Below are 22,085 nucleotides of genomic sequence, written 5' to 3' on the forward strand. Positions count from 1 at the left end.
TTCCCAGACTCACCCTCTGGCTGCTGCTTCCTCAAGCAGGAAGCCCTGTGGTATCATCAGCCAGGAGCTTACCAGTCTAGGTTCTGGCTGCAGGCCAAGTTCCCTGCTTACGCGTCCTTCCATCAGCAAATACGTCTTAATATGATGGCCCCAGATGAGAAGTGGGTATTAAAGCAAGCCTAGTGTCCCATCATTGGGTGTCTAGAAACCATAAAGTTCAGAAACCTGCTCAAACATTGGGACAGATGTGGCTGGAGGCAGCCCTAGCATGAAGTAGCCATGGCAGCAGGGGAAGCAGCAGCAGGAGATCAGAGAATCCTCCGGGTGTGGAAACTGCTGCCCCTGTTGAGAGGGGTCACCTGGAAAAGGCCTTGATGGAGAGGTCCTGACCTTTGAGAGCCAGCATTGTTGGAGGTAGCTCCATCCCAGGGAGGTACGTGAGGTGTCCTTCCTGTGGTGGGTGACTTCTCTGCATTCTGTCCTTCCCCAGCTTCAGGGAACACAATCAAGAGGGAGCCTGGGGTCAAGGCTAGAGCAGAGCCTCTGCTTCCAGAAAGCCTGGATCCAGTTTGGTTCCCACATGTGGATTCCATGCTCTTTGTGACTGTTTCAATAGTCTTTCCCCCCTGAGCCAGGTCTCACTTTTTGTGAAATGAGGATAACACTGCTAGCTCTGTAGAGCTGTAGATATTATAGTTAGTAGATTAGATTTTTAGGAGCTTTGATTGGCACATTGTGAGTTCTCTTAAAAATGTTCCTTCTTACTTTTACTAGGTAGAACACAACTGCCCAGTCCCCTAATGCACTCCACTCTGATTCCAAACAAAATTAATTACAAAACCCTCTATGTGATTTCGATCCTCTAGCACTGGGACCTGACCCATTCAGCTCTGAAATCTGCACAGCAGCCTTCACAGTGTTTGCACAAAGGGCGCCACAAAGAATCATTTGCTGAATAAGGATTAGATGACCTGAGAATGTGTTTTTAGCTGCCTTTCAGGGTAAGAGTGCAGTAAGATGCAGTAACAGTCTCTTCCCCAAGTGTACACCTTGGTGAGTTAGAAGTCACAGCTACCTGTGGCAGAAGGCAGAATGACAGAGTGCTTCCCTCCAGGCCTCCTTGCCCTTCCCCTTATCACACTGCAGTGCCTCCCGCTCTGTCTCTGGGATCTGGTTCTAGGACTTGCCCTTGCACATCAGTCAGTGACAGGTACATGGGCTCATGCTCTCCTCCTGAGGGTGAGATGTGGACCAGACTGCTTTTCTTTAGTCAAACCTGACATGTGACGGACCCTAGATCAGAAGAGAACTTCCAGAAGACTCCCACCCTCAGACACCTGAGGGAAATCTACACCTATGGCTGTAATCAATTGAGCTTTGCAGTAGTTTGTTTATCTGCACTATTGTGGCAATGGATAAGTGGTATACCTGGAAAATATCTTGAACCTCAGTGCCCAGGTGCAGATATCCCAGGAAGAGGATTCCAGTGTAGGGTAAATATTTTTATGGGAGGAAATTGACTCTCTCCTTGAGCATTCAGTTCTTCTCTTACGTTTTCAATCAAGGGCTTTTTGTTAACACTCAACCTTATTTTCATTCCCCAGTTTCTATCTGCAGAGTCCACTAGGATTATAGCACTAAATCTCATTGCTGAGTGTACATTTCAGAAACTCAGTCTGCATGTGAGTCCAGACTAGATATTTGTGTATATCTGGTTTCCTGCACTATTATGTAAGACCTGCATGAGGCATCTTTACCATGACATTGATGCTCCATAAATAATTGTTGAATGAAGAAATGGGTTATATCTGTTTGAATCTCTAAAATGTAATCAGGAATTCAGAGGTTATTGAACAAGATGGTTAGTAAAGAACCTCTATAAAAAGATAGGTAAATGCGTATGGGCAGAGGGAGTAGTCGAATTGTGACATAGACCCCAAAACTCTCTCAGCTGGCTGGTGGACTGTGGCTCTAGAAAGTCTGCCATTTCCTCAGTTGAACTGAGTTATGCAGACGTTTCTCACATGCTTCCATCAGGAATGGATTATGAGCCTCCTGGGAAAGGGCGAGACCTGGAGAAAGTGGCTCCCTGTCCGGACAATCTCTGCAGGTGCTGCCATCTAGGCTGTCTCCCACCTACATTCCCATCTACTAGAGACTGGAGGCCTTCCGTGCAGATGCAGAGAGATCTGTGGCCCTTGACATTCTTCACAAAACTCATCCTTTCTTAGGCCCGGAGCCATTTTTTTATATGATTTATTTTTTTATTGTATTTTCTTGAGGATACATATATTATGAATAATATTGCATTTAAAAATATAAGAGGTTCTCAATTACACTAGCCCACACCTCCATGCATTCTGAGTGTGTGTGTGTTCTCCAGGTTGTGTGAGATGTTGGTGTGTTTATGGAGATGGGAGATTCTTAGATGGTAAATACATGTGTGGGGTGGTAGTGGAGGTTTCTATATATACATGAAGCCTTGTGGGCTGGGTGTCCTAGGGCTGTGGACAATTTATGTGAAAATTCAGGGAGTTTGTAGGTAGATTCTACAGGTTTGGAAAATGTAGGCAACTCAGGTGAACTCTGGAGTGTGTGTTAATTCACAAGGCTATGTTTACCCTTCTAATGCATGCATTGGAGGACTGGCCATTAGTAATTTGTGGGTATTCACAGAACAAAGCAAGTCCAATGGCCACCTCTGGGTTCATCAGGGAGGAGGTTGTAGTATTTTCTCATCAAAGTCACTGCAGAAAGGAACAGCAAATATTCTGCCTAGCAACACTGTGGACCACTTTGGAAACTTTTGCATATGTGTGTTTTAGGGTGGTTCTGTTTATTTGGAGGGTAAAGGGATATATCATATTTGTGTCTCTTTGTGAGGTGTGAATTGGGTCTGTGTCTATTCAGAGCATAGGCATTAATATGTGCTCACACTGCCTGGGTGGGAGTTCAGGGCATTTGTTTTTGGTGTGGACCAAATTTGGAGAGGAGTGACTGGATTTTGTGGGGGTGCTGGGTTTGTGAAATTGAACATATCAGGGCCTATGGGCACATTCTGTTCATAGTTTCTCAAGATGGAGGCTTGTGTGAGGTTGTATTTGGGGTGTGAGGTTATTGTGTCCATTTGGGTGAAAGATGGGGTGTCATGTGTGAGATTTAGGAGCATGTGGAAAAGTTGCTCTTCGTCTTCAGGTTCTGCGGCATCGTACCTAGGTGTGTGCTCACAGGGTTTGGGAGACTGACTGTTCCTTAAGTACTTGGTAATATCCGAGTTTGTCTTGAATACATTTGGATGTTGTCAGAGTCTATGGGATTGATTTGGGGGTTTTGTGAGTTTTGGTGTATTTTTTATGGGATACGAGGATATGTTTACTACTAAGCGCTTGTCTGTCCATGGATGTTTAGAGATTGTGGTTTTGTACTAAAGATTAATTTTTACTGGGAATTCTGGGGTTTATATAAATATATTTTTAAAGTTACATTCAAAATATATGGGGTTCCCATATAGTCCCCACCCCCTCACCCCCCTCCTCCCACATCAACAACCTCTTTCATCGTCATGGCACATTCACTGCACTTGGTGAATACTTTTTGGAGCACTGCTGCACCACATGGACAGTGGTTTACATAGTAGTTTACACTCTCCCACAGTCCACCCAGTGGGCCATGGCAGGACCTACAGTGTCCAGCAACTGTCCATGCAGTACCACCCAGGGAAACTGCCCCCACATCATATCTCTTCTTCCCTCTCCCTACCCTCAGCAGCTACCATGGCCACTTCCTCCACATTAATGCTACATTTTCCTCCATTACTAATCACAAGAGTTCCAGAATAGAATATCAGTAAGTCCACTCTAATGCATACTCTATTCCTCCATCCTGTGGACCCTGGGATGGTTATGTCCACTCCACCTCTATATCGAGAGGGGGCTTAGTTCCACATGGTTGATGGATGCAATTCTCCTGCTTGCAGTTGTAGGCCCTCTTGGCTCCCTGGTGTGGTGGTTGACCTTCTTCACATCCCTGTTTGCTGGCTGGAGTAAGTTCATTAAAATAGAGGGTAGGAGCTGCAGGTCTATTGAGGCTCAGGGCCTGGCTATCACATGGACAGTCCAGAGATTCAGGTCCCCTGAGTATACACTAAGCCCCAGTGCCAACCACAGGTCAGGTAAAAGTAACAGGATTGGCTTCCGAAAAAAGATCATATCTGAGTTCAACTCCATCCCACTCAGGAACACCAACTCCAAGGTAGGGCCAACAGACATGGCACTGAACTCCATCTGCCATGACCATAGAACCTCTAGGTCTCTGGAGGCCTCAGAAGAACCAATACCTGGGGTTGTATCTGCCCTGGCTGTCTCTGGGACCCTGCTGAGGCATGCATAAGAGTGACCCCTCTGTTGATCTCCTGACTCTGTTTTGGAGACTCATACCCACATAAACTCATATTTTTTTGTACAAGGGACTCCGAGTGTACATTGGAAGTCTGGCAAATATATAATTAGTGTCAGAGATTCTTCAGGCTTCCGTGCATTTTTGTGATTCTTACCATGTATATCCATTAGGCAAGGGAAAGTCTTGCATGTGTCTGGTTGTTTTGGGACTGCGATTTGTGTGTCTGCAGATTGTGGGTAGATGGTTGCTATGTAGTTGCTGCCACGGGGTGTCTTTTTTGTTTAATATTATTACCATTGAAATAATGGAAATGCTCTAAGAATGATCGAAGTAATGACTGTACAACTTTGTGATTGTATCAAATACCACTGATTGTATGTTTTGGATTGATTGAATGATTTGTTCATATGTATTAACACAATTGACTCATTTTAAAAATAAGTATTATCAATGTATAATTCCCCACTATATAAATAGAAGTGAAATATGTTTTTCTGAAAACTGCTTTACTATAATTTAGAGTGCATGTGGAGGAAAGGGATCTCTCATTAACTGATGGTGTGAGTGGGAATGGTGGAGCCCTTGTGGAGGACAGTTTGGCACTTCCTCAGCTAGCTAACTATAGAACTGCCATTTGCTCCAGCAATCCCACTTCTGGGTATAGAACAGGAAGAATTGAAAGCAGGGGCACGAATGGATCTGTGCACACCAATGCTCATAGCAGCATTATTCGCTATTGCCAAAAGATAGAATCAACCCAAGTGCGCATGAATAGAAGGATGGATAAGCAAAGAGTGGTATATACATACCATGGACCATTCCTGAGGTATAAGAAGCAACACAGTATTAGCACACAGGATAACCTGGATGAATCTTGAAGACCTCATGTTAAGTGAAGTGGGCCAGGCACTGAAGGGCAAATATTGCATGACCTCACTGTTTTGAATTAAGCAGTTTGAGCAGTCTCATGGAGCGAGTGTCTCCAGGGGACACAAAGGGAATAGGGTTTGTGAGCCTATGCCCATATGTGCAGTAAGTATGATAAGGTGGAAGGGCATAGTTGTGCAGTGGATGAGGATGACAGTGGTGCAGTGATGATATTGAGATGAGCAGTGCTGGTCTGTGAGTTGGGTAGAGTGGGGGCGTTGGACTATCCATGGGCTGGGAGGAGGGTCGCGGGCAGGAACAGATGAGCTCTGGGGATTTGCAGATGTGTGGTTAAAACTACAGTGTTGGGAATATTGTTTTAGCAAATATGGCAGGGGAAGATTACTGGTGTAGGTATTGGATGGGAGTGGCATACAGGAGAGGTTGTACCTGGGGCAGGTTTCTCTGGAATATGTAAGTGCTCATCTTGTCATTATGTGTTATCTCAGTGGGTGGAGACCCACACAATAAGCAAGAAAATATTAAATCCCAGTCCGGGGGAGTCATGCTATGTTCTCAAATAGAGTGGCAAGAGTCTCTCGAGAACATAGGCAGTGTCTAATAAAAAGAAAAGAGACAATTATGTCAAGTACTCGATATTATTGCAAGTAATTATGAGTCATACTCTTCAGAAAGTGAAACAGTGGGTACCATAGGTGCTGCGGGTGGGGGAAGAAAGAACAAATAGAAGGAACACAGGACAGTTTTAGGGCATTAGAATTGTTCTGCCTGATCTTGTATAATGGGAGACTCTGGACATTTAGGGTACTAAATAGTAGAAGACTTTAGAAAACAGAAAAATATTTATTATTGTGTTTTGAATTTTGATTCACGATACGAAGAACATTTAATGAATTTGAGTACGTTTTGGTCAAAATATGCCAAAACCCAGAGGCTAAATCAGAGAAATATTCCATACACTGAAATAGCCTCATACTAAATTACCTTTTATGCATGCAAAGGATTTTGGTTGATTGATGTTTTAACAGACAGACTTACCCCCTCATTGATTCTCATAATTCACTGGTAGATTCCGGAGGGTTTCTTTGGCTATATGATGATTGTGCACATGATTTCCAAGCTTTAAAACACATTTCTTTTTTTAACTTTTTAATTGCACTTGTAAAGACCTGCATTGCACTGTTGAATAGAAATGGTAATGACTGCTCTTCTTTGTCTTTTTCCTAATGTTAGGGGTATGGTGCTAGCATGCCGCTGGTACCTGTAATGTTTGCTCTAATTTCTGTTGGATGTATTTCTTTTAGGTTGTGGAAGGTCTATTGATAATAAGTGGAAACTGTTACCACATGCTATTTTCATCTGTTTGTGTTTTCATGAACATTTTGTTTTGGATGAGTGTTCTGTAAGGATAATATTTTTAAAAATTTCATCAAGCGTATAAGGGATCTGCATATAACTGACCCCTCGCACTCCCACAAGTTTCCCTCTGAGTAGCATCATACAATTGTGTGGTACATTTGTTACAATTGATGAATAAAACATTAAAGCATTACTACTAACCAAGGCCAACAGTTTACACTGCAGTTTACACTTAATTCCAGTGCCTTAAAAATGCCCTATTTCCTACCTAGTATCCCCAGCCCCTCCCCTCAGAACCTCTGCTAAGCACTATCTTTGCATCAGTGTTACATGTTCTTCCATTGTCACAACATTAATGTTTACTTTGTCCATGGTTGCTGACCACCTTAAGTTGGTTCTTTCCTAAACCGTACATTTTGGGGGGTTTTGATGCCTACTCTGTCTCAGATTCAGAGGCGGTTTAGATCTTATGGGGCAGATGGAAAGGGCTGTTTTGCTTGTAGTTGTAGACACGCTGTTTCAGATGACAGTTGTCCTTCATCATCGCTTTGTCCGGTGTCTTTGGCAGACCCCTATAAGTGAATCACAACACTGACCTTAGGATTTTGGAGCAAAACCCTGCCATCCTCTGCAGATAACTCCTCCCCTTTTGAGAAACAGCTTTTGGCCTCCTGCTGGGCTTTAGTAGAGACTGAATGCTTAACTATGGGCCATCAAGGTGCCATGAGACCTGAGTTGCCTATCATGAGCTGGGTATTGTCTGACCCACCAAACCATAAAGTCGGGAGGGCATAATAGCACTCCCTAATAAAGTGGAAGTGGTATATATGAGAAGGGCTTGAGCGGGTCGTGAAGGCATGAGAAAGGTCTATGGTGAAGTAGCCCAAATGCCCATGATCACCACCACTGCCATGTTACTTTCTCCTTCCCAGCCCACAGCTTTGGCCTCTTGGGGAGTCCCTTACATTCATTTGACTGAGGAAGAGAAAACTCAGGCCTGGTTTACAGATGGTTCTGCATGATATGCAGGTACCACCGAAAAGTGGACAGATGCAGCATTGCAGCCCCTTTCTGGGACATCGCTGAAGGGCAGTGGTGAGGCAAATCCTCCCAGTGGGCAGAACTTTGAGCAGTGCGCCTGGTTGTACATTTTGCTTGGAAGGAGAACGGGCCAGAGGTGCATTTATACACTGATTCATGAACTCTTGCCAATGGCTTGGTTGGATGGTCAGGGACTTGGAAGAAACATGATGGGAAAATTGGTGAGAAGGAGGTCTGGGGAAGAGTTATGCGAATTGACCTTTTTCAGTGGGCAAAAAACATGAAAACTTTTTGTCCCATGTGAATGCTCACCAGAGGGTATCTTTAGCAGAGGAAGATTTTAATAATTAAGTGGAAAAGATGACCCACTCTGTGACTAATTCGCAGCCTCTTTCCCCAGCCACTCCTGTCATTGCCCAATGGGCTCATGGAAAAAGTGGCCGTGGAGGTAGGGATGGAGGTTATGCATGGGTTCAGCAACATGCACTTCCTCTTACCAAGGCTGACTTGGCTACATCCACTGCTCAGTGCCCAATCTGCCAGCAGCAGAGACCCACACTCAGCCCCCAATATGGCAACATTCTTTTGAGGTGACCAGCCTGACACCTGGTGGCAGGTTGACTATATTGGACTACTTCCACCATGCAAGGGGCAGTGATTTGTTTTAACTGGAATAGATACATACTCTGTATATGAGTTTGCATTTCCTACATGCAATGGCTCTTCCAAAACTACCATCCGTGGACTTACCAAATGTCTTATCTACCGCCCTGGCATTCCACACAGCATTGCTTCTGCTCAAGGAACTAATTTCCCAGCAAATGATGTGCGGGAATGGGCACATGCCTATGGAATTCCCTGGTCTTACCATGGTCCCCATCAGCCGAAGCAGCTGGATTGATAGAATGGTGGAATGGCCTGTCAAAGACTCATTAACAGTGCTAACTAGGTGGCAATACCTTGCATGGCTGGGGCAACGTTCTCCAGGAGGCTGTGTATGCTTTAAATCAGCATCCACTTTATGGTGCTGTTTCTGCCACAACCAGAATCAATGGGTGCAGGAGTCAAGGGGTGGAAATGGGAGTGGCACCACTTGCTCTTACCCCTAGTGACCCACTGGGACAATTTTTGCTGATAAGCTTTTTGCTTCCATAGTCTTAGTAGTGATGTTCCCATCCTTACTCCTGGTTTTGGGAATTTAACCTACTTTTACTCCAGTTGAGCTCAAGATTTGACTATTTTATTGACCTTTTCAACATAATATTGCTTTTTATTGGTTTTCTGGTCTTTCATTGGTTTCCTTTCTGATGTTTATTATTCCCTTTCTTCTCTTTGCTTTGGACTTAGTTTGCTTTTTTCTACTATCTTAAGATGAAGTTTAACTTACTGATTTGAGGTGCTTATTTTCTGATTTGAGCATTTAAGCAATAATGTTCCCTCTGAGCATTCCTATAATGTGTTACACGTGTTACTCTCAATGCTATTCATTTCCACTGTATTACAGTTAACCAAATTATATCGCTACATACATCAATCATCAGCTCCCATTCTCAACCCTCATTCCATTTCTTAGTAACCCATACACCAGAGTTTATTTCCATGAGTTTACTCATCCCTGGGAGTCATAAATCATGCTGGGGGGAGGTTATTGCATTTATACGCTGAGTTTGGCTTAGAGAGAGGCCACCTTTGAGTACAGGGTGGTTCCCACCAGCTAACTCTTAGGCACCCTACAATAGTACGCTAGGTTTCAATTTCAAGAGTGAAGGCTCACAAGCATAGTCATCAATATCAAGGGCCCATCAATGGACCATCCTCCTTCACTAGTCATTGCCTCTGTACTTGGGGGATTCTTGCTGTTCCATTACAGAAAGTGGCAGAGCTCCCCACAATGGAATTTGATATTCTTTCCTTATTGTGTGAATCTCACCTCACTGTAAAAATGCCCCATGAACACATAAATACATTTTATGCCTTATATGCATGCCCAGGTGAGCTTCCTTCCATATATCCCCCACACTGACACCCCACACCAATGCTCCTCCCCTACCATAGTTAAACCCTTCTGTGACCCAAAACTTCCTTAAAAATGAAGCCAAGGATATCACCAAGTATAATTAACAGGAAAATGAAATAATGATAGGTTTAAATGTAAGAAATAAAATACATAATAATTTAGAGAAACTAAAATTAAAATTTTAAAATTGGGATATGAAAAATATACTGAAAAATATTTTTTAAAAACTTTGGATGTTTCTCCTTTCATCACTGTAGTATATGTCGTCCTGCATGTACAGTGATCGTATTGTCTTCCATTTCTCCAGTGTCTTTCTTTTTTTATTTTGTTCTCAAAAAAGTTTTAGGTCACAGTAAAGTCACTTAGCGAATACAGGTGTATTAGTCAGCAAAAGGGGTGCTGATGCAAAATACCGGAAATCTGCTGGGAATTATAACGGGTATTTATTTGGGGTAGGAGCTTACAGATACCAGACCATAAAGCATAAGCTACTTCCCTCACTGAAGTCTATTGGAGCAAGATGTCTCACAATGTCTGCGAGGGTTTTGGCTTCCGGGTTTCCTATGTTCCTGGGGCTTGCTTTTCTCTGGGTTCAAGGTTCCCTCCTGGTGCTGGCTTCCCTTTCCTCTGGGTGCTGATTTCCCAGGTCTTCAGCATCAAACTCTAACATCAGAAATCCCGAGCTCTGTTCTTCACCATGCCTTTTATCTGTGAGTCCCCACCCACCAAGCAGTAGGGACTCAATGCCCTAATGGTAATTCAGTCGTGCCCATGTGCAGATCAGATTGCAAGCATAATCCAATATTTCTTTTGGGAATCCATCAATTATATCAAACTGCTACAACAGGGGACTCCAATATAACCATCATCTTTCGCCCTCTCCCCTTCCCTTATTAATAACGTTTTTATATGTGGATGGTACATTTTTTACACCTGATGTACCTATATTGAAATATAGCTACTAAGGGTGGTCCATGGTTTACATTATGGTTTACATTTTGGACTATACATTTTATAAATATTTGATGAAATTAAACATGGCCTGTGTCCATCATTGCAATATCATATAGAACACTTCCATTGCTCCCAAAATGCCCCCCGTTTCTTCTATTCTTCCCTCCCCATCCCCTTGAGGTCCATGGGGAACACCAGGCTTTTCTTCTTGAAGGGCAAGATTCGGTTACTTGCAATAACACTGAGGGTTTGACACACTGGTCTGTCCTTCCCCATAAGGCACCACCCATACTCTCAAGGGACTCCCACCCATCTGTTTGAAAACATAGCAGGCCTCCCCGCAATGAGAATTCAACAACATCCTGTGGATCCTTACCCATTGATAGAACACACTATGGCAAAATGACCTCTTGAACACTCCTGAAAAGCCTGTCCCAGGTATGCCTTGCCCCAAATGCCCTTCCATCCAACACACTAAATTAGTAACTCTTCCTTGTAAAATTGAGAGAAGAGCATTCCCAACATTGCACTCTTAATCACGTCCCTACCGGTCCCCAGTGTTTACCTGCTCCCTTCTTCAGCCATGCCCCAGTTTCAAGGACTGTATACCTCTCCCTCCCCATCCTACTCCCTGTCAGATTGGCACCAAATCCGATAGTATCACAACACGCATGCCATGTCATTTCACTGCACAGCTACACATTTCCACCTCATCATAGGTTTCACCCATATAGGTTTTGGCTGACAATCTTCTTATCCATTTCTATTTCCTGTACACCTATCTTCCAGACGCTTGCTCTGTGAGTCAGCTCAAATTGTTTAATTTATATCAGTCAGGTCATGAAATATTTGTCCTTCAAAGCCTGACTTGCTTCACTCAACGTAAGATCCTCAAGATTCATCCATGTTGTATTATCCGTTGTATTGGTGCTATATTCTTTCTTCCAGCTGAGCAATATTCCAATGTATGTATATACCACATTGTTTTTATCCATTTATCTCTTGATGGGTATTTGGGTTGATTTCAACTTTTGGCAATAGTAAATAATGCCACAATGAACATTGGTGTGTATGTATCTGATGTGTCCTTGCTTTCAGTTCCTCTGGGTGTGTATTCAGCAGTGGATTTGCTGTATCATGTGGCAGACCTCTAGTTAGCTTTTTGAGAAACTGTTGAACTATCATCCAAATGACTGCACCATTCTACATTCCCACCAGTAGTGGATGGGGGTTCCCACATCCTCCCCAATACTTGTAGTCTTCTGTTTTTTTGTGTATGGTTGCAAGTCTAATGGGTGTAAGATGACATCTTGTTGTAGTTTGATTTTCATTTCCCTAATAACTAGTGATGTTGAGCATCTTTTCATGTGCTTTTCAGTCATTTGTATTTGTTTTTTGGAGTAGTATCTATCCAAATCCCTTGCCCATTTGTGAAATGGGTTTTTTGCCTTTTCATTTTCAAAGTGAAGGGTTTCTTGATCTATGCTGGATATTAGGCTCCTATCAGATATATGGCTTCTGAATTTTATTCTCCCAGTACGTAGGTTGCCTTTTCACTTTCTTGACAAACTCCTTTGAGGTGCAAAATTTTTAATGTTGAAGAGGTCCCATTTATCTATTTTTTTCTTCCTTGCTTGTGCTTTGGCTGTCAAGTTCATAAAACCATTTCCTAATACAGGATCCTTTAGAGGCTTCCCTACATTATCTTTCAAGGTGTTTATGGTGATGGCTCTTATATTTGGATCTTTGATCGATCTTGTCTTGATTTTTGTATAATATGTGAGATGGTGTTCAGTCTCATTTTGAATATGGAAACCCAGGTCTCCAAGTACCATGTGTGGAAGAGGCCATTCTCTCCCAGTTGAGTGGGCTTGGTGACCTTGTTGAATATCAGATGAGTGTATATGGAAGGATGTATATTAGAACTCTCAATACGATTACATTGATCAGTGTGTTTTGTGCTAATACCATGCAGTTTTGGCCACTGTAGATTTGTGGTATGTTTTAAAGCCAGGTAGTATGAACCTTCGTATTTCAGTTCACTTTCCCATGCGTCGTTGGTTATTCAGGGCCTCTTGCACTTTGAAGTAAATTTTTGTAGTTTTTCCAATTCAGCAAAAAAAAAAAAAAATGCTGTGGTCATGTTTATTGGGATTGTGGTAATTCTGGAGATCAGTGTGGGTAAGATAGACATCTTAATGATGTTTATTCTTCCTATCCATGAACAGGGAATATTCTTCTGTTAATTTAAGCATTCTTTGATTTCCTTAACAGTGTTGTGTAGTTTTCTGCATAAACGTCATTTACATCTTTAGTTAAATTAATTCCTAGATGATTCTTTTAGTTGCTATTTTAAATGGTATTTTTTTCTTGATTTTCTCCTCAGATTGCTCGTTTTGGTGTGCAGAAATGTTGTTGATTTTTGCACATTGATCTTATAACCTGTGGCATTGCTGAACTCATTTATAAGCTCTAGAGGCTTTGTTGTAAATTTCTCAGGGCCTTCTCTCTACAGGATCATGTCATCTGCAAATAGTGAAATTTTTACTTCTTCCTTTCGAATTTGCATGCATTTTATAGGTTTTTCTTGCCCAAGTGCTTGAGCAGATACTTGTGAAACAGTCTTAAATAGGAAGAGTGATTGAGGGCATCCTAGTCTTGTTCCTGATCTTACAGGAAAAACTTTTAGAATTTCACCATTTTATGTAAGGTTTGTTGTGGGTTTTTCATATATACCCTTTATCATGTTGAGACACTTTCTTTCTATTTCTATCTTTTATAGTGTTTTTATCAGGGAAGGGTGCTGTATCTTGTCAAATATTTTTATGCATCTATAGAGATGATGATGTTATTTTTCCCTTTTGATCAGTTTATCTGGTGTAAAACATTGGTTGATTTTATGTTGAACCATCCTTGCATACCAGGGATGAAGCTCACCTGGTTATGAGGTCTAATTCTTTTAATATGTTGTTGAATGTGATGAGCATGTATTTTGTTAAGGATTTTAGCATGTAGGTTCATTAGAGAGATTGGTGTGTAGTTTTCCTTTCTTGTGGCATCCTTGTTTGTTTCTGGTATTCGAGGGTTGTTGTCATCACTGAATAAGTTCAGCTATATTTCTTTCACTTCGATTTTTCTTGGAAGTAGGATTAGTGTTATTTCCAGCATGTTTGGTAGAATCTACCTATGAAGCCATCTATTCCTGGGCTCTTCTTAGTTGGTAAGTTTTTGATGAGTGATGCTTTACAATTCCTTGTGATTTCTCTGTTGAGTTGATCAATTTCTTTATTAATCAATGTCGGCTGCTTGTGTGTTTCTAAGAATTTGTCCATTTCCTCAAATTATCCATCTTGTTGGCATATAATGTTTCAAATTTTCCTTTTATAGTACTCTATGTCTGTGGGGTCAGTGATGATATCCCCTTCCTTATTTCTTGTTTTGCATATTTGCATCTTCCCTTTTATTTCTCCTAGTCTATTTAAGGGCTTGGTCTTCTTGAGGGACCAGATTTTGCTTTGTTTTGTTTTGTTTTTTTTCTACTGCTTTTTAAATTTTGATTTTATTTAGAGCTGCTCTAATCTTTGTTATTTCCTTCTTTATAATTCCTTTCAGGCTAGTTTGTTGTTCTTTTCCTAATTCCTTCTGGTGTTCAGGTCCGTCTTTAATTTTAGCTCTTTCTTCTTTGTTGAAATATGCATTTATGGCTCTGAATTTCCCCCTCAGCACAGCTATTGCTGCATCCCATAGGTTTTGATATGTAGGGTTGTCATTTTCATTCATTCCAAGGGAGTTCCTGATTTCTTTTGACATTCCCTCCGTCATCCACTGTTTGTCTAAGAGTGCATTGTTTAACTTCCGTATCTTTGTGCCTAATCTGGTTCTCTGGTCCTTACGGATTTCCAGCTTCATTTCACTGTGGTCTGAGAGATTATTTTGTGAAACACTGTCCTGGTCTGCTGTGCCCCAGTGCAGGTCAGCAAGGTAACCTTGACTCCCTCTCAGTTGTTCTAGTAAGAGCTAAGATTTATCTGCCTAGCTCATTGGCCATGTTCACATAATCCTCATGTTCTTTTTAAATATGTATTTTTGATCTATTCATGCCCTCTTACCCTTCCAGATTAGCTAGATGTTCTAGCACAATATTGAATAACAGTGGTGACAAGGGGCATTCTTGTCTTGCTCCTGATCTCAGCAGGGAAGGTCTCAGTATTTCCCTGCTCAGTACAGTGCTGGCTTTGAGTTTCTCATGTTGGAACTGTACCATATTGAGAAAGCTTCCTTCTGTTCCTATCTTTTGAAGATTTTTTTAATCAAGAAAGGGTTCTGTTCTATGTCCAATGTTTGTTTTACAGCAATCAAGAGGATCGTATGATTTTTCTTCTTCAAATTCTCAAAGTGGTGTATAACACGAATTGATGTTCTTGTGTTCGAACACCTTTTTATCCCTGGGATAAAACCCACTTGATTGTGGTGTAGAGTTTTAGTTGTTGTTGTTGTTTTTCTTTTTTACTTTTTTGTATTGAAGTTCATCATTCATATATGAAAATCCATAAACAAAATGTATAGTGTAACTTGTGAAGTACAAAAATTATGCATATCATCATAGAGGGCTCCCATACATTACCAACGCCTTGCATTTTTGTGAAACAATTATTACGAACTATGAAAGAGCATCATCAAAACATTGCTAGTAACTATAGCCAATATCTTACATTTGGTTTATTTTTCTCCAACCTATCTGGTAAATTCCAGCCTGTACTGGTATTATATACTTGTCATAGATCATGAGGGAATGTTCTTCTATGTGTTCTGTTACCCACAGTCCACCTTCCACCATAGGATTCATGGTGATTTATAGTCTCATGCATTGTACAATGTTTATTGTTTGTTTGCTTTCATTATTATCTTCTTTAAAGAAACATAGATTACACAAAATGTTACATTAATAAATATAAGAGGTTCCCATTTACCCCACTCACCACACCCCCTCGCATTCCTCCCACATCAAAAACCTCTTTCATCAGTGTGGTACATTCATTTCATTTGATGAATACATTTTGGAGCATTTCTACACAGCATGAATTATAGTTTACATTGTAGATTACACTGTCTCCCAGTCCACTGAGTGGATTATGGCAGGATATTTAATGTCCTGCATCTGCCCTTGCAATATCATTCAGGACAACTTCGAGTTCAAAAAATACCCCTACATCACTCCTCTTCTTCCCTCTCCCTTCCCTCAGCAACTCCCGTAGCCACTGTCTCCACTTCAGTGATACAGTTTCTTCCATTCCTAGGGTCACAACAATTGTATACTAGAATCCTAGTAAGTCCACTGTAATCCATAATTTATTCCTCCATCCTGAAGATCCTGGGATGGTGATGCCCACTCCACCTCACAACTGAGAAGGGTTTCGATCTCACATGGCTGAAAGATGGGATTCTCCCACTTGCCATTGTAGACTCTCTCGTTCCCATGGTGTGGTGGTTGACAATCCTCACCTCTCTGTCAGCAGACCGGTTTAAGTCCAACAAACTGGAGAGTAGGTGTTGAAACTCTGCTAAAGCTCAGGTCCCAGCTGGCACATGGACAGTCCCGAGATTCAAGTCTTCTGAGCACACACCAACCCCAGCACCAACCTCAGGTTCTGGAAAAGTGACATAAGAAACATGCATAGAGAAGTCACATCTGAGTTCAACTCCATCACACTCAGGAGCACAAGCTCCAGAGTAGGGCCCACTGACAAGGCACTGAACCCCAGAGTCATCTGTCATGACTGCAGGACCTGGGTGTCTCCATAGTTGGGCCCTTTTAAAAATCGGTTTCCTTGTCTTTACATAGTTGAATTGTATGATCTCTTTATATGACACGGATACCAATCCCATGTTGGATATGGGATTTTCAATAGTTTTCAATATTTTCTCCCTTTGAGTAGGCTGCCTGTGTATAATTTTGTGTGTGTGTGTATAATTTTTAATGTGACTTTGGATTCTGTTTGGAAGTGTTTTTGGAATGTTGCTAAATATATATTCATTATAAGTATTGGTCTGTAATTCTACTCTTTGTAGCATCTTTATCTGGTTTTGATATTAAAGTGACATTGGCTTCATAGAGTGTGTTTCTTTGTGTTCTCTTCTGTTTGATTTCTTGGAACATCTTGAGGAAGATTGGTATTAGATCATCTTTGAATGATTGCTTGTTCAATCACAATAGCTCTTTGAGTTTTGGTTCACCTCATTCTCAGGCTTTTCAATTGCCAATCTTATGTAACCAAAACCAGGCAAGGGATTCACTAATGGATTAGAGAGATTTTTTCCCCAGGGTTTTGGGGAAAAAAAGTGACCTAAAAGCAGTTTTTCACATTGCTGTTTCCCAACTGGCTAGCAGATGACACTGGCTGGCAAACACTTCCAAGGAAGTGCCACAACTGGCAGGTTAGCCTTGCTTCCAGTCTGGCTCTGCTGGTCAAATTCACAGAAGAGAAACCACTCTGTCCTCTGCCACACCCTCCCTCTTCCCAGGAAGGGAGATGGTTGTTCCTCTCTCAGTCAGCTGCACTTAGCCATGGGTTTTATCAGGTTTCATGTCTTGAGAATGGGCGCTGGGAGCCCTTTCCTCCTGCCGGGGGTGTTTAGTACCTCACAGTTGACATTTTGGGCTCTTCGTCTCTCTGTCCCTTGCCCTCCTGGGTGTTGGGCAGTACTGTCTGGGTTAGTTAACCCCCAACACGAGTCCCTCAGACATCTCCTTGCCCTTCTCCATTGCTTGTGTGAGAGTTGAGCCCTGCTTGTGTACTCTGATACCATCTTCCCCAAAGTCTGTAAGCTTTGCTCTTTGATGCATCCCATAGGTTGTGATATGGTGTGTTATTTTTTAGATCAGATTAAGGTATTTAGCAATTCCCCTATAATGTCTTCATTGACCCATGGGTTATTCCAATGGTCATTAATTAACTTCCACATATCGGGAGGTTTTCCGGACTCCTTTCAATTGTTGATTCTAATTCATTCCATTGCAATTGGAGAAAATACTTTTCATAATTTTAAAGTTATACAGACTTTAGGATTTTGCTTTGTTGTTTTTTCCATTTGAACAGCAGAGTTTTTATTCTGGAGAACATTTCCTGTGTACTTGAAAGGAGTGTGTATACTGCTGTCAATGGATGGAATGTTTTGTTCATGTCAGTTAGGTAGAGTTGTTGGGATATGTTGTACAAATCTTCTATACCTTGCTGAATTAATGTCTAGTAGTTCTACCAATTATTGGGTGTGGGTATGGAAATCTTAGACTATGACTGTTCAATGATCTCTTTTCAAATCTCTCAGGTTATTTCTTCAGGCATTTGAAGGGTCTGTTGTTAGGCATGAACATATTTTACAATTGTCATGTCTTTAAGATGTAATAACATTGTAATCATTATGAAAAATTTTCTTTGTCTTTATAACATTTATTGCTTTAAAGCAAACTGTCTTAGTTTGCTAAATCTGCCAATGCCAAAGTTACCAGGAATGGGTTAGTTTTTACAAAGGGACTTGAAATGTCTAAATCAAGGCACCAGCAGAGATGTTTTCTCAACCAATGTCATCTGCTGGCAGATCCTGGAGTCTTGCCACGTGGCAAGGCAAGATGGCAGCTAATCACTGCCATTCCTGAACTCTTCTCTCTCAGATGGCATGGTCAAAGTGGTGGCTCTCTTTCTGAGTTATCTCTTCTTTCAGTTCTCAGCTTAAATAAAACCCAACAAATGGGTAGAGATCCAACCTGGGTCACCCTGCACTGATGTAGCCCAATCAAATGACCCCACACTCATGGGAATGGATGGTATCAAGAACATAACCTTTCCTAGCCTTCACAATATTTAAACTTTCACACTTAGTCTATTGGAAAGCAATAGACACTTCACCTCTTTTATGATTGCTGTCACATGATAATCCTTTTTCATCCTTTTACTTTTCACCTCTTTCTTCCTTTGAATCTAAGGCATGCCTTTGCAGATTACACTTTTAAGGATCTGGCCGCTTTATCGAATGTATCAATCAGACCAATGCCTATTCAAATAGACACAGTTCTCCATTTGTTCTGAATATGAATTTTTCTTCCCTGAAAACATCAACCCGACAAAACTACCATCTGCAGACTTACAGATCATCTTATCCTTCATCTTGATATTCCACACAGCTTTGCTCCTGATTATGGAACCCGCTTCATGGTTAATGAAATGCAGTACTGGGCATATGCTAATGGAATTCCCTCATCTTTCATTTTCATACTGGAGCAGCTGAATGGACACATCAGTGGACTGACCTTTGGAAGATTCAATTATGCGGTTAGCTGGGTGGCCATACCTTGCAGGTCTAGATAAATGTCCTCCAGGAAGCTGTATGTACACTCAATTGCAATCTAATATATGGTTCTGCTTCTCCCAAAGCCATGATTTGTGAGTCCAGAAATCAAGGGATGGCAATGGAGATAACTCACTAGTGATCCTCTACCAAGTGTTTTGCTTCTTATCACCAAAACTTATGATTTTTCCTCCAGGAAAGTCAAAAATGATTTCATTGAACTGGAAGTCAAAATTGCTGTAGACCACTTTGGTTTCCTCACGCCTCTGAATCAACAAGTAAAGACAGGATTGAATGTCCTAGCTGAGGTTATTGATCCCGATGACCTAGGGGAAACTAGACTGCTACTTCAAAATGGAAGTATGGAAGAGAATTCCAGAATACAGAATATTCCTTAGGGTATCTCCTTGTATTTCCATTCCCTGTGATTAAAGTCAAAGGAGAACTCTAACAATCAATTTGCACAGGACTACTAATAGCCCATGCCATTCATTAAAAAGGTATGGGTTACTGCATTAGGGAAAGAACCAGAGCCAGCTACTTCGTTTGTTGAAGGGAAATGAATTATGAGTGTGTAATAGAAGTAGGTGTTTGTAATTACCAGTTATGATCATGTGACCATTTGCCGCAACAAGGACTATAATTGCTATTAATATTTATTTTGTTAGAAGCATTTTTGCATATGAATATGTTTGTGTATAAAGCAAACGTCTTTCTTTACATCCCTCTCCTATCCCCGTATAAGATTAGTTGTATTAACTTTGCATCATAGTATTTATGTTGGAGGATAGCAAGGGTAAGAGTGAATATTGGTCACCCAAGTGCTTGTATCCTATTTTGAGGAAACATTAGTGAAGTTTCAGTAGTACACAGGATAGTTGTATCATGTCAGATGGAAATGTGCTTTTGTTATTGTCTTTATTTGGAGATAAAGTATAGTTTATCTGAGATGCCAGTGGGTGTCCAATTGGCAATGGATAGATAGTTATGATTAGTTTTATGTGTTCAGTTGTTTGTCACAAGCTGCCCTAGTTGTTTCTGCCAAGTTACTTGATAGATGGGATTAGTGCCTAAAAATGTTTTGACTCTAAGCAAAGAAAGTTAGGACGAACAATATGATTGGGACTAATGCAAACAGTGAGAGGTCTCAGAAGGGAGAAGTGGGTATTCCAGGTATCATAAGGAGTACTTCCACAAGACTACACCTTCCACTGCCTCCTCTAGTTCCAGCATAAGGAATACAGACAGAAGATTTCAACTACCCTCATACTGGAATTTCCAGGCTCTGCACCCTCCTTCAATCAAATGAATCAATTCCTTAAAAGGAATCTCTTCCTGTATATATATTTCTCTCACCGGTGAGCCGTGATTGACCCTGATTCTCTATAGAGCTTCCAAAGAAGAGGATGGGAGTGTGGAACTCTCTTTATTTTTCCATTTTTAAAACAATTTTTTTATGCTTATCATTGTACATGAGCATACATAAACAATAAGTGTATAGTAAATGTGTGGACTTAAAAAACAAATATGCATAACATGACACAGGACTCCCTTAGGTCATGTATCACAAACACGTTGCATTGTTGTGAAATGTAATACATTATGTAAGAGTGTGGTCTAAGTAAAATTATACTAAGTATACTTTAAGTATAATTATAGTAAGTATAATTTGGAAGACTTTTCAGTGGTATAATAACCGAAGGAAGAGAAGATATTTGAATAGTGTTGAACTAGTTTTGGGAGGAGATCCAAGTTGTGGTCACATATTTGAAAAATACTGCAATTTTAGTTTCCCAGCTCCTAAAAAGACATCATTCATGGAATGGCTTCAACAATGGAAACTTACTGGATCATGGATCTCAGGCTCGAAGTCAAAAATTGAGATGTTAGCACGGTGATGCTCTCCCATTAAGACCTTTGCCTTCTGAGGCTGGCTGCCAGGGACCCTGGGCCATTGGCTTATCTGTCACATGACAATGTAAAGCACATCATCTTCCCTTTTGTTTTCTGAGTTTAACTGACTTGCAGCTTCTGGCTGTTGACCATGGCCACTTCTTCTGTGTCCATTTTCCTTTACTTGTAAGGACTTCAGCTATTTTGGAATAAGGCCCACCCACATTCACTTTGTATTCCATTTGGGCATACCTTTACTCATACCATCTTCAAATATCTTAATTACAAATGGGCCCACACCCATGGGACCAGGGGTTTGGGCCTGAAGTTGCCATTTGTGGGGCACATGATTCAGTCCCCAATACCTTCCTTGAGAAGGAAGTGTCCATGCCATATGGACAAGAATTCTATGGGAACCTGTGATAAGCAGAATTCTAGGCTATCCCCAGGACTTCCCACCCTCTCGTGTCTAGTGTGTGCATAAGTCCAAGCTCTGTGGATGAGATGAACTTCACTCCCTTGATTATGCAGTGCATCAGGACAAGCACCAGGGACTCAAGGCTCCTGGAGGAATTGCTACACCCTTACGTGGTCAGCTTGTAGCTTTATATCTGCTCCATAATGACATGCATAATGCAAACTCTCTTTGGAAAGGAATGCCACCTGCTATAAAATCTGCCCATTCTGAACTTGTGGTAGTTTGGTCAATAAGACAGAGAATCTGGTGGAGGTATTTTCCTGGGATCCTATGACCATCAATACCTACCTGTGTTGAGATGGTTCAGCTAATCATGGAGATATGAAGAGATGCAATGAGGACACTTGTGTCATTGCCAATTACGTTGCCTGTCCTTCTGTAAATGCCAGTGACTTTGCAGCTTTTGTCAGCCTTCATGGTGAAGAGGCTATGAAAGGGATATTGTAACACTAATTGCAAGCCGATTCCACCACAAAAGAGTTATACTCAAAAAGCCAGTGGCAGGGACCTTGAATCTTTCCTTTAATAGGTTTATTCTCTTACCAGAGCTGCCCCAGTCCCACCAATCTCCAGTGCACAGCAGGTCGTCAGAGTGACCAACACCATGGCTTTCCTTGAAAACTGATGGGGCATTCTGACTTCAAGAGCCACCTTCAGAGTCCTTAATACCAACAAATATAAAAATGTAAACTTTGCTTTTCAATTTACTGGGTG

At 41.3% G+C, this 22,085-nt stretch overlaps 1 long non-coding RNA gene and 1 pseudogene across 1 annotated transcript in view; both read left to right on the top strand.

Moving 5' to 3' along the window:
- The window catches only part of LOC131274922 (uncharacterized), a 51,864-nt gene that overhangs the window by 10,076 nt on the left and 19,703 nt on the right, over positions 1–22,085 (top strand). The window lies entirely within an intron of this gene.
- On the top strand, positions 280–21,996 carry LOC131274887 (COP9 signalosome complex subunit 8 pseudogene; annotated as a pseudogene).

This window comes from Dasypus novemcinctus, chromosome 21 (genome assembly GCF_030445035.2).
Source record: "Dasypus novemcinctus isolate mDasNov1 chromosome 21, mDasNov1.1.hap2, whole genome shotgun sequence".
Lineage (NCBI taxonomy): Eukaryota > Metazoa > Chordata > Mammalia > Cingulata > Dasypodidae > Dasypus > Dasypus novemcinctus.